This window comes from Neovison vison, chromosome 7, assembly GCF_020171115.1.
Source record: "Neovison vison isolate M4711 chromosome 7, ASM_NN_V1, whole genome shotgun sequence".
Classification (NCBI taxonomy): Eukaryota; Metazoa; Chordata; class Mammalia; order Carnivora; family Mustelidae; genus Neogale; species Neogale vison.
In genome coordinates, this window is record NC_058097.1 from 109,000,050 (window position 1) to 109,012,746 (window position 12,697).

General features: G+C 43.5%; 1 pseudogene; it reads right to left on the bottom strand.

Moving 5' to 3' along the window:
- Window positions 1-2,264: 2,264 nt before the first annotated feature.
- LOC122913443 lies at window positions 2,265-8,670 on the bottom strand (annotated as a pseudogene).
- Window positions 8,671-12,697: the final 4,027 nt, after the last annotated feature.

Consider the following 12,697-nt stretch of genomic DNA (forward strand, 5'->3'; position numbering starts at 1 on the left):
AATACAGTCATATACAACTCATAAATTATTAGTGTTTGATTACATTAAATTAATATTTCTTGTCTTAATTTTGGCAAAATCCCTAATTGTGTTGTTATTATAAAAGTTTTTCTCACTGTGCATATTCTGTTGCCAGTTATGCTAAATTAATCAACCTTTCTTGAATTATTCTCATTCTTAGATATTTAAAAATTTCATTCCAATTTAGAGCAACTTTGCTCCTAACTGAAATTATTCCCAATATTTTTAAACCAGTGTTTTGAGGGGGTTCTGGGTGGCTCAGTTGGTTAAGCATGTGACTCTCGGTTTTGGCTCAGGTTGTGATCTCAGGGTCCTTAGATCGAGCCCCACATGGAGCTGTGTGCACAGTGGGGAATCTGCTTCTCTCTCTCTCTCTCTCTCTCTCTGCTCCTTCCCCCACTTGTGTGTGTGGGTGCACTCTTTCTCAAATAAAAAAATCTTAAAAAAAAATGTGCTTTGGGGCGCCTGGATGGCTCAGTGGGTTAAAGCCTCTACCATTGGCTCAGGTCATGATCCCAGGGTCCTGGGATCGAGCCCTGCATCAGGCTCTCTGCTCAGCAGGGAGCCTGCTTCCCCCTGTCTCTCTGCCTGCCTCTCTGCCTACTTGAGATCTCTGTCAATAAATAAATAAAATCTTTAAAAAAAATGTGCTTTGATTCAGAATTGGATCATAAACTTTTATCATGTTCAGACATTATATAGACATTACATATGATAAATATTTTATCCCAGAAAATGTTTAAAGTATTTTTTCATCATACTAATCTTTATCATTTTTTTTAAAGATTTTTTATTTATTTATTTGACAGACAGAGATCACAAGTAGGCAGAGAGGCAGGCAGAGAGAGAGGAGGAAGCAGGCTCCCTGCTGAGCAGAGAGCCCAATGCGGGACTCGATCCCAGGACCCTGAGATCATGACCTGAGCCGAAGGCAGCGGCTTAACCCACTGAGCCACCCAGGCGCCCCTAATCTTTATCATTTATATTGCAATTTTCACCATCTCTTAAAGCAATGTCCAGGTCCACTTGGTGTTTCTTGTTTTACTCTTTTAATGTTTTAAAAATTTTTTCCCTCAGAAATATATTTTATTTTTTTAAAGAGTTTATTTATTTATTTATTTGAGGGAGAGTGAGAGTGAGAAAGCACAAGCAGGGGCAGGGGCAGAGGGAGAAGCAGGCTCCTCCCTGAGCAGGGAGCCTGATGAGGGCCTCTAATTCCAGAACCCTGGGGTCATAACCTGAGCCAAAGGCAGATGCTTAAGCCACTGAAACAGTCAGGTGCCTCAGAATTTTATTTTAAAAATTTTTATTTGATCCTAGCTGATCAAATAACATTGCAAGACAATGTTACATTGTGTACAACATGGTGATTTGGTAACTCTATACATTTTTTTTTAAAGATTTTTCTTTATTTTTTGGACAGAGATCACAAGTAGGCAGAGAGGCAGGCAGAGGCGGGGTGTGGGGGAGAAGCAGGCCCCCCACTGTGCAGAGAGCCCGATGTGGGGCTCGATCCCAGGACCCCGAGATCATGACCTGAGCTGAAGGCAAAGGTCCAACCCACTGAGCCACCCAGGCACCTCCATTACTATTTTTTTTTTTAAAAGAAGACCTGGATTTGTTAATCTATTACAAAGATAAAACAATTATCACTGAAGTACTTTGAGGACTTCATTGTAATTTCACTTGTTGTTATGGACACTGACCTAAGAGGTTAGAAATTAGAGGATATATCCTAAGGGGTACTGACTGGTGAAACACGGTGAAAGAAGAGCGAGCTCGTCAGAAAGATCTGCGTTAGAGGTATTTCATGTGGTTGGGATGCTTCCCAAGAGACTCCCTGATGATGCCTGAATGAAGTAATCTGGGTCCCAGATTAGTAAAAAAGACCCTTACCCCTGTGAAGAATGAGCAGAGGCCAGGATCTTAAGGGGAAAGGAATCCTTAGGCTCTGAAAGCCTGTATCTTGGAAGCAGCCTCCCTCCTTCCCATCCGGTCTACCTAGACCTTCAAGCACCTGTGCTTCTCACGACATCCACCTGCCAGGTCATGGAAAGTACAGGGAGTAGAGGGCAGGAACTATGGGGCTGCTCAGAGGGGACCTATACACAGAGAGCTTGGGGTTAGGTGATAAGCTACAAGTACCTTCTTGGTTAAGTTAATTCCCTTTTGTTAATAAAGGTCCTAGTTTCTTCTGCTGGTGGCAGCTTTTTGTCTCAGGACAATCTACCTCAAGAATCGGTTCAGGTAAATTCTGGAGAAGGAGCGACACTTTCATCAACACCCACGCCACAGAAGAAGACAAATCACGTTCCTTCCTAGTTATGAGCAGATCCCACGGCCGCATCGAGCATGCCCAGTGATCATCCCCTGTACCCGCAACTGTCCAGCAGCTGTTGGGTGTGGTGTCTGCCTCCATCTCATCTTCATACTCTCTTCTTGAACCTTCTGTCCGGACTTCAGCCATGTTGTACTGGCTGCTCGCAGACAGAGAAAGCATTCCTTCTAGTCTCTCCCACGTGGCTTGGCCTTCTTAACCCTTCTTCCCAGGTGTAAAATGGAGAGATGTCCCCCACCCTTGTTCCTGTGTTCTTCTCCGTCTTTGTCCTCGGGGTCAGGACGCGAAGCCTGGCATTCGCATTGCGGGAGCATTGTCTCCAGTGCTCATTTATCACTAGGCACAAACCTAAGCTCAGCAACAGGGTCAACCTCATCATCGCTGTCTTCTTCAGCAGCAGATTCTTTCAATTCTGGCCCACTTCTGGCATTCACCATGACACACAAATGCTCTTGTGGACAGGCATTTAGGCCCCCGGACCCCATGTGCCGCTAATGGTGGGATGTCCGGAGAGAATCTTAGCCCAGAGCCGTCTAACCAAGACAGGTGGCTCTCAGCGATACAAAGGGCGCTGCTCAGCCAGGCAGGGGACACTTTGGAGGAAGCTCACTGTAGCAGGGAGTGCGGCGACACGGGCCAATAACTCATGCAATAACGTCATGCTATGTTCGCAAGCATAGATACATCTGTCCCCGTAGGATGGTAACACAGGACCGCTGACTGTTCCCTGGGCGGTGGTGGTTTTACTTTTGCAAAAAGTCTTCAAGGCTGAGACCTTATAAAGAAAACTCCGAAAAGCAGGCTGTTGCTACATTTCTTCAAATCTCTCTTCAGTTGAGATTGTGACTTGATTGTGGCCAGAAGATAGTCTCTGTATAAGGCATTGGTTTGGGGGAATATTTGCATGTGCATCTTATTATTTATGGTCATGCAAACATTTTTATTTCCTTGTTTTAGTTTCCATATGTATACATTTAATTCTATTTTGAAATGATGTCAAACATTGAGAAATTTGCAAATAGCAGAGAATCCTCTTTTTTAAAAAATATATTTTATTTATTTTTTTGGCAGACAGAGATCACAAGTATGCAGAGAGGCAGGTTGGGGGGGAAGCAGGCTCCCCAAGGAACAGAGAGCCCGATGAGGGGCTCGATCCCAGGATCCTGGGATTATGACGTGAGCCGAAGGCAGAGGCTTTAACCCACTGAGCCAGCCAGGTGTCCCAAATAGCAAAGAATCCTCTTATACCCTTTATTTTTTTTCTCCTACACCCTTTATTTAGTGCCACGTACTATTAACATGTTACCACGTTTGTTGCTCTTTTAGTCTCTCTTCAAATTAAAATTCATATTTTTTGTAGTAATCTCTACACCCAACATGGGGCTCTAAGTCACAGCCTGGAGATCAAGGGTTGCGTGCTTTCCTGACTGAGCCAGTCAGCCAGCCACCCCAGAAATTTTATTTGGTATATGTGTATGTATATATAATTATTTTTCTTATGAATCATGAGAGTAGATTGCATACATCATGCTTCTAGGTCCCTTACTACCTCAGTATATCCTTTTTTTTTCTTTAATTGATTTGACAGGGAGAGAGATCACACGTAGGCAAGACAGGCAACCAGAGACAGAGGGGGAAGCAGGCTCTCTGCTGAGCAGAGAGCCTGATGCAGGGCTCCATCCCAGGACCCTGAGATCACGACCTGTGATGAAGGCAGAGGCTTAACCCACTGAGCCACGCATGCACCCCCTCAGTATTTCCTAAGAAGGCTATTCTCTCTCGCTCTTTTTTTTTTATTTAAGATTTTATTTATTTATTTGATAGAGACACAGCTAGAAAGGGAACACAAGCAGAGGGAGTGGGAGAGGGAGAAGTAGACTCCCCAGTGAGCAGGGAGCTTGATGTAGGGCTCGATCCCAGGACCCCGGGATCAGTGACCCGAGCGGAAGGCAGACGCCTAATGACTGAGCCACCCAGGCACCCCTCTCGCTCTTTTTTAAAAGTTCATTATTTATTTATTTATTTGACAGAGATCACAAGTAGGCAGAGGCAGGCAGAGAGAGAGGAGGAAGCAGGCTCCCTGCTGAGCAGAGAACCTGATGTGGGGCTCTGTCCCAGGACCCTGGGATCATGACCTGAGCCAAAGGCAGAGGCTTTAACCCACTGAGCCACCCAGGCACCCCAAGTTTATTTATTTTTTTTTAATAATGTCTACACCCCACCGTGGGGGCTCGAATTCATGACCTTGAGATTGAGTCGCACACTCCTCTGACTGAGCCAGCGAGATGCCCCAAGAAGGCTTTCTTTTATATAACCACGAAACAGTTATCCAATTAAAAAGATTCAAGTCGCTGCAAGACATGTCTACTCTATGATCCATATTCCAGTTTGACAAGAGTCCTAATAATGTCCGTTGTAGCCACCATGTCTTGGCTCCAGCGTGGGACACCATCCAGAACTCTCCATTACATTTAGTGCTCAGTTCTCCTTCCATCTGTGATGGTTCCCCAGGCTCTGTCTGTCCCATTATTTGGATTTGCCTGATGCGTCCTTGTGCTTCAGTTATGGTGATGCTCCCAGGCCAGAGAACTACACAAGGAGGGCGTACGGTAGTCTCCCTCGATGGTTTTGGCCTGAATGGTTTTCAGTTTTCACTATGATAGTTTTGAAATGGTGATTTTCTACCTCCAGCCTCCCTCCCTGCGTAGGGGCCAGCACCATACTATAAAGAGGAGCTCTCCTTTCTCATTTACTGGTTTGTCTTACTAGTTTAGACTAACAGATTCCTACTGTATTTCATGGATTTTATGCCTTTACTGTCCTTATTTACTTTGAGGCTGACATTAGCCCAGATTTGGCCACCTTTGAGCAGGCTCTTGGGCTCTCTCCTCCATACACCATAATTTTTGGCACTATTTTCTTTCTGGTACACCTAGTTTACCCTGTACCTTCTACACCCCAGTCCTGTAATCAACCATTTTCCCATTGTGAAATTCTTTTTAGTGGGGAATGGTAGTTAGAAATGGTAGTTAGAAACCAAAATCTGGGCATCAGATATGCTCCTTGTTACTGGGTATGAACTTTCTAGACTCTTTCAGTGGACAGAGCTGGGGAAAACATGTACATATCATATACATATAATATAGATGACACATATATAAAATATATGTAAAATAATACATATGTAATACATCTAAACGAATATATGTTATATATAATATAATCTAATATTATCTAAACTATTATTTTAAAAAAGATTTTATTTATTTATTTGAGAGAGACCATGAGAGGGGAGAAGGTCAGAGGGAGAAGCAGACTCCCCACAGAGCTGGGAGCCTGTTGTGGGTCTCGATCCTGGGACTCCAGGATCATCACCTGAGCCAAAGGTAGTTGCTTAACCAACTGAGCCACCCAGGAGCCCCTATTATTCTTTTTTTAAAGATTATTCATTTACTTGGGAGAGAGAGCATGAGCAGGAGGGGTAGAGGGAGAGGGAGAAGCAGACTCCTCATCGAGCAGGAAGCCTGACTTGGGCCTCAATCCCAGGACCCTGAGATCATGACCCAAACCGAAGACACTTAATCAATTGAGCCACTCAGGCGCCCCTAGATCTAGTCTAATATATATAATGTGTGTATGTGTGTGTTCTAACACACACACAGACACATATATAGTATATACATTGTCAGAAAGCATGAGTTCATGCTGGCAACTTCCAATGCTGACCCAGCTCCAGGGGATTCTACCGTGCCTTCCTGCATTCCATATTTATGTCTCCCTTCTTCTGAAGAACTCTGGCTCCCAGCGATATTTCAGACTTGCTACACCCATACCACCACAAAACACGAAGCTAATAAAAATAGTTCAAGAAGTCTTTTCTTCCCAGCCTGAGGATATAAAGTTAGTTCTTACTTGTCTCCTTTCTGGACGGTTATATTATTCATATGAAATATAGCTGCATTCATTTGTTTCTGTTTGCTTTCAGTTTTGGATATTTTCTCTCATTTTTGTTGATTTAATTTAAATTTAACTTAATTTAGTTATTTAATTTATTTAATTTTTAAAAAAGATTTTATTGGGGCACCTGGGTGGCTCAGTGGGTTAAAGCCTCTGCCTTCTGCTCAGGTCATGATCTCAGGGTCCTGGGATCGAGCCTCACGTCAGGCTCTCTGCTCCGTGGGGAGCCTGCTTCCCCCTCTCTCTGACTGCCTCTCTGCCTATTTGTGATCTCTCTCTGTGTGTCAAATAAATAAATAAAATCTTAAAAAAATATTTTATTTATTTATCTGACAGAGAGGGAGAGAAAGCAAAAGTAGGCAGGGTGGCTGGCAGAGGGAGGAGGAGAGGGGGAAGCAGACTCCCGGCTGGGCAGGGAGCCCGATGCAGGGTCGATCCCAGGACCCCAGGATCCCAGGATCATGACCTGAGCCAAAGACAGATACCCAACCAACTGAGCCACCCAGGGGCCCCTTATTTTATTTAAAAAAAATTTTTTTAAATGTATTTATTTGAAAGAGAGAGAGAGCGAGAGAGCACAAGTAGGGGGAGCAGCAGAGGGAGAGGGAGAAGCAGGTTCCCCTGCTGAGCAAGGAACCCAGTGTGGGATCCCCGGGCTCTGGAATCATGACCTGAGCAGAAGGCAGATGCTTAACTGACTGAGCCACTCAGGTGTCCTCTTTTTTTTTTTTTTGGTAACAGCTGCATGGTACTCCATTGGATTTACCTACCATAGTTTTGTCAAACAATCTGTTTGGACTTTTGGATGATTTCCAATATTTTGCAATGTTACAGATAATGTTACAATAAATTTCTGTTTTGTTGAAAGTGTCTTAACAGTAAATTCCTGGAAGCCGGATTGCTGGGTCAAAGAGTAAATGCATACGTAGCTTTTTTTCTTTTGTTTTGGCTTTTAGTTACCGTAAAAACAACAATAAAAAAAAAACCAAAAAAAAAAAAAAAAAAAAAGAAAGAAACCCAACAAGCCACAGGACATAAAATCTACCATCTTAACTATTGTTCAGTAGTGGTAAATATATTCTTTGTGAAATAGATCCCCAGAACTTTTTTTATCTTAAAAAACTGAAGATTTATATCCATTAAACAAAAACTCCTCCTTTCCCTTTTTCCCTTAGATGTCAGCGATCACTATTCTACTTTCTGCTTCTAGAAATCTATATAGGTATAAGTGGGATCACACAATATTCATCTTTTTGCGACCGGCTTCTTTCACTTGGCCTAACAATCTCACGTTTCATTCCTGCTGTAGCATGTATCAGAATTTCATTTGTTTCTCTGGTTGAACAATATTCCATTGGACGTGTAGACCACAATTTGTACATTTATGCATCACCAGACACTTGGCTTGCTTTTACCTCTCGGCTCTTGTGAGTAGTGCTCCTATGAACATGGGTGTGCAAATACCTCTTTGAGACCCTGCTTCCAATTCTTCTGCATATATTCCTAGAAGTGGGGTTGCTGAATTGTATGATGTTTCTATTTTTAATTTGTTGAGGAAAATCCATACTGTTTTCTATAATGTTGCACCACTCCACGGTCCCACCAAGAATGCCCAAGGACTCCAACCTCTCCACATCCTTGCCAACACTGGCTATTTTCTGTTGCCTTGCTAGGAGCCGTCCTACTAGGTACAAGATGACATCCCACCTCAGCCCTACTAGTATCTCCCTGATGACCAGAGATGCCAAGCTGCTCCCCATTTGTCTGCTGGCCAAATGCACATCATCTTTGGAGACATGTCCATTCTGGTCTTGCGCACGAACCCCTCCCCCATGTGATTACCTGCCGTTGAGTGGTAGGAGCTCTCCAGACATCAACCCTCATTAGATACATGACCCGCAAGTACTTTCCCCCCACTCTGGAGACCGTCCTTGCTACTCTGTTGATCATGCTGCTTGAGGCACAAGAGCCTCCGTGTACAATGTGTCCAATTTGGCCAATTTTTTTTTTTTTTTTACTGCTTATGCTTTCAGTGTCAGATTCAAGAAGTCACTGCCAAGTCCAATGTCATGAAACTTTTCCTCTATGTTTTCTCCTAGGAATGTCATAGGTTTGGGTCTTATATGTAGGTTTTTATTCCATTTTGAGTTAATTTTTGAAGATGGTGTAAGATAAGAGTCTAAACTCATGCTTTTGCACACGGCTGTCCAGTTTTCCCAAGACCATTTGTTGGAGAGATTGTCCTTTCCCTACTGAGTGGTCTGAGCACTCCTGCTGAAGATCCCATGAGCAAGGATGTCAGAGTTTATTTCTGGGCTCTCTATTGGTCTCTGCAAATGTCTGTCTTACGCCATTACTACGCGGTCTTGATTACTGCAGCTTTGTAACAATGCACATATAGATATTGTAGGTAATGATGCCAACCCCCTCCCCATGGTGGGTGACATTCTGCTTTCCTACGAGCAATGTACCAGAGTGCCTGCGTCCCCAAAACCTTGCTAACAGAGTGTTCTGTCAAGTTTGTTCCCTGACAAGTTTATTAGAATGTAGCTTCTTTAGCTTTAGAAAGTTTTAAGTCTTTGAAAGTCTTAAAGTCTTTTAAATTTGAGAATTTAAAAGAAGCTATTTAAGCTCTCAAGAAGTAAAACAACGACTAGATAGTTACATGCAAAAGAATTAATCTAGACACAAACCCCCCGTGGTTCACAAAGATGAATCTCATGGACCTAAGTGTAAAACATTAAACTATAAAACTTCTTGACGGCAGAGGAGAGAATCAAAATGATCTTGGGTTTGGCATGGCTTTGTGGCATGACCCATGAAAGAAAAAAAATTGGTAAGTTGGACTTTGTTAAAATTAAAAACTTCTGTTTTGTGGAAGACACTGTTGAGAGACTGACGACAAGCCACAGACAGGAAGAAAATATTTGCAAAACACATATCTAATAAAGAACTAGTATATAGGGGCTCCTGGTTAGCTCAGTGGGTTAAGCATCTGACTCCTGGTTTCAGCTCAGGTCACGGTCTTTGGGGTCAGGGGATCCAGCCTCACACTGGGCTCTGTGCTCAGCATGGAGTCTGCTTGAGATTCTCTTCCTCTCCCTCTGCCCCTCACACTGCTCGCTCTCTCGAAATAAATAACTAATTAACTGAATAAGTAAAATCTTTTAAAAAGCGAGAAATAAAGATAGCAAATACCTATATGAAAAGATATCAACATCATTTGTCATTGGGGAATTGCTACTTAAAGCAGCAGTGAGGCACTCCTACACATCCGTTTCTAATGGCTACATTTCCGAACACCAACCACACCAGATGCTGGTGAGGACGTAGAGCGACAGAGGACCTAGAGCGACAGGAACTCTCATTCACAGCAGGTGGGAATGCAGAACAGTGCGCTCACTTTGGAAAACAGTTGGCGGTTTCTTACAAAACGAAACATACTCTTTACTGTACGATCAAGCAATCGTTCTCCTTTGTATTTACCCAAATGAGCTGAAAAATTCTGTCCGCGCAAACACATGAGCACGGATGCGCACAGCAGCTTTATTCATCCCTGCTAAAACTTGCAGCAACCGAGATGTCCTTCAGTAGTACAATGGATAAACGGGGAAGTACATCCATAGAATAGAATATTATTTTTTTTCAAGATTTGGAGAGAGAGAACACAAGCAAGGGGAGGGGCAGGGGAGAAGAGGAAGCAGACTCCCTGCTGAGCAGAGAGCCTGATGCGGGGCTCGATCCCAGGACCCTGAGATCATGACCTGAGCCAAAGGCAGACGCTTAAACGACTGAGCCACCCGGCACGCTGGCAGTGTAATATTATTGAGAGATAACTAGAAATGGGCTGTCAAGTCACAGAAGGACACGGAGGAGCCCTGAGTACATACTGTTACATGAAAGAAGTTAATTTGAAAAGGCTCTGTACCATAAGACTCCAATGATTTGACGTTCTGGGAAAAACAAAACTATGGAAACCATAAAAATATTAGTGATGGCCAGAAGCTGGGGGTGGGGAGAGGGAGGGAGGGGATGAATAGGTGGAACAAGGGGTTTTTAGGGCAGTGAAAATATTCCACATGACACTCGATGGTAGACACGTGGCCTTACATATTTGTCAAAACCCACACAAAGAGTCAACACTAATGGAAACTATGGACTTCCGTTCATAATAATAATAATAATAATGTATTAGGGGCACCTGGGTGTCTCAGTCGGTTAAGCGTCTGCCTTTGACTCATATCATGACCCCGGGGTCCTGGGATGGAGTCGCACATTGGGCTCCTTGCTCCGTGGGGAGTCTGTGTCTCCCTCTGCCCTTCCTGCTGCTCATACTTTCTCTGTCTTGCAGACTCAAATAAATAAATAAATGAAGTCTTTGAAAAAATAATGTATCGGTATTGCCTCATCAATTGTAAATAAAGTAAAATAGCTAAACAGATTTAGATTTTTCTGGTTAAACGTTTGTCAATATTATATATATATATATATCTATATATATATATATATTTTTTTTTTTTTTAGAAAAGGAGAGAGAAAGGGTGGAGAGACAGAGGGAGTGGGAGACTGAGAATCTTTTTTTTTTTAAGATTTTTTTATTTACTTGACAGAGATCACAAGTAGGCAGAGAGGCAGGCAGAGAGAGGGAAGGGTGGTGGGGGGGGGGAAGCAGGCCCCCCGCTGAGCAGAGAACCCGACGCAGGGCTTGATCCCAGGGTCCTGGGATCATGACCTGAGCTGAAGGCAGAGGCTTTAACCCATGGAGCCACCCAGGCACCCCGAGACTGAGAATCTTAAGCAGGCTCCATGCCCAGCACGAAGCCGGGCTTGACCTCACCACCCTGAGATCAGACCTGAGTCAAAATCAAGAGTGGGATGTCTAACTGACAGAGCCACCCAGGTGTCCCTCAATATTTTAAAAATTATGCAACAGTCCATCTCATATGTCTGACAATAGTGCATATTGAAGAGTCATTTCATTTTCCATGACACCATAATTTTCTCTTTATTTGAGAATCTTCTGTTGTTTTGCTTAACTCTTCAAGTTCTTTTGATATCTCATCTACATTACATCTACTGTTTTAACAGCACTTAGCCGGCATTCCCATCGTGTGTCCCAGAGAGGGAGGAAGGCCAAATGTGATGTGTCTTTCCAAGATGTTTCCTCTTTGGGCAGATACAGAAAACAGTGTATATGATCTTTCTATTGTTCTGAATGCCACCATGTCAGCACAAACTGAGCTGAGGTCTAGTAATGAGTTCAACTATGTGCCACGGCACAAAAATGCTTCCGGATTTTTGGTCCAAAAAATGACCTTATTCCCCCTTACCTTTGCTAACCATGATAGTCTCGTCATCACTGACCGCCCTCAACAACGCTTTTTAAAAAATTAAGTAAGTTTCACACCCAGCATGAAGCCCAACATGGGGCTTGAACTCATGACCCTGAGATCAAGACCTGAGCTGAGATCAAGAGTCAGATGCTGGGGCGCCTGGGTGGCTCAGTAGTTTAAAGCCTCTGCCTTTAGCTCAGGTCGTGATCCCTCAGGTCAGAAACCTCGGGTCCTGGGATTGAGACCTGCATGGGCTCTCTGCTCAGCAGGGGGCATGCTTCCTTCCACCCCTCCCCCTCTCTGACTGCCTCTCTGCCTACCTGTGATCTCTGTCTGTCAAATAAATAAATAAAATCTTTAAAAAAAAGAGAGATGCTTAACCGACTGAACCACCAAGGCGTCCCACCCCCAACAGTGTCTTAAATCAATGCCTAAAATTATGGGGTGCTTTTTTTTGCCAGTCCTTTCCTTATGTCAAAACAGAGCTAAAACCCATTAAATACATATGTGTGTTTCATGTAGATAACGTATATACACATTTAAAAAAATCCGATTTAATATTACAAATGTTCCTCAGGGGGCGCCTGGGTGGCTCTGTGGGTTAAAGCCTCTGCCTTCGGCTCGGGTCATGATCCCAGGGTTCTGGGATCGAGCCCCGCATCGGGCTCTCTGCTCCACAGGGAACCTGCTTCCTCCTCTCTCTCTCTGCCTGCCTCTCTGCCTACTTGTGATCTCTGTCTGTCAAATAAATAAATTAAATATTAAAAACAAACAAACAAACAAAAAAAAAAACAAATGTTCCTCAGCTAGTGCCTTATTTTCTGAGTACTTCTGGAACCATAAATTAGAACAAGAAGAAAAGCAAGAGGATTTGACTAGGTAATTAATGTATTTCTTACCCAAGCACTACAGCTACTCGAACCCTCCCCTACATGAAAATTCAGGGGTTTTGTCTGTGGCATTTGGATACACTCACCTCATGTCTCCAGGACATTATGGGATGCAGAAGAGGGCTTTTCTGGGCCTGAACGGCATCGTCAGCTGAGCC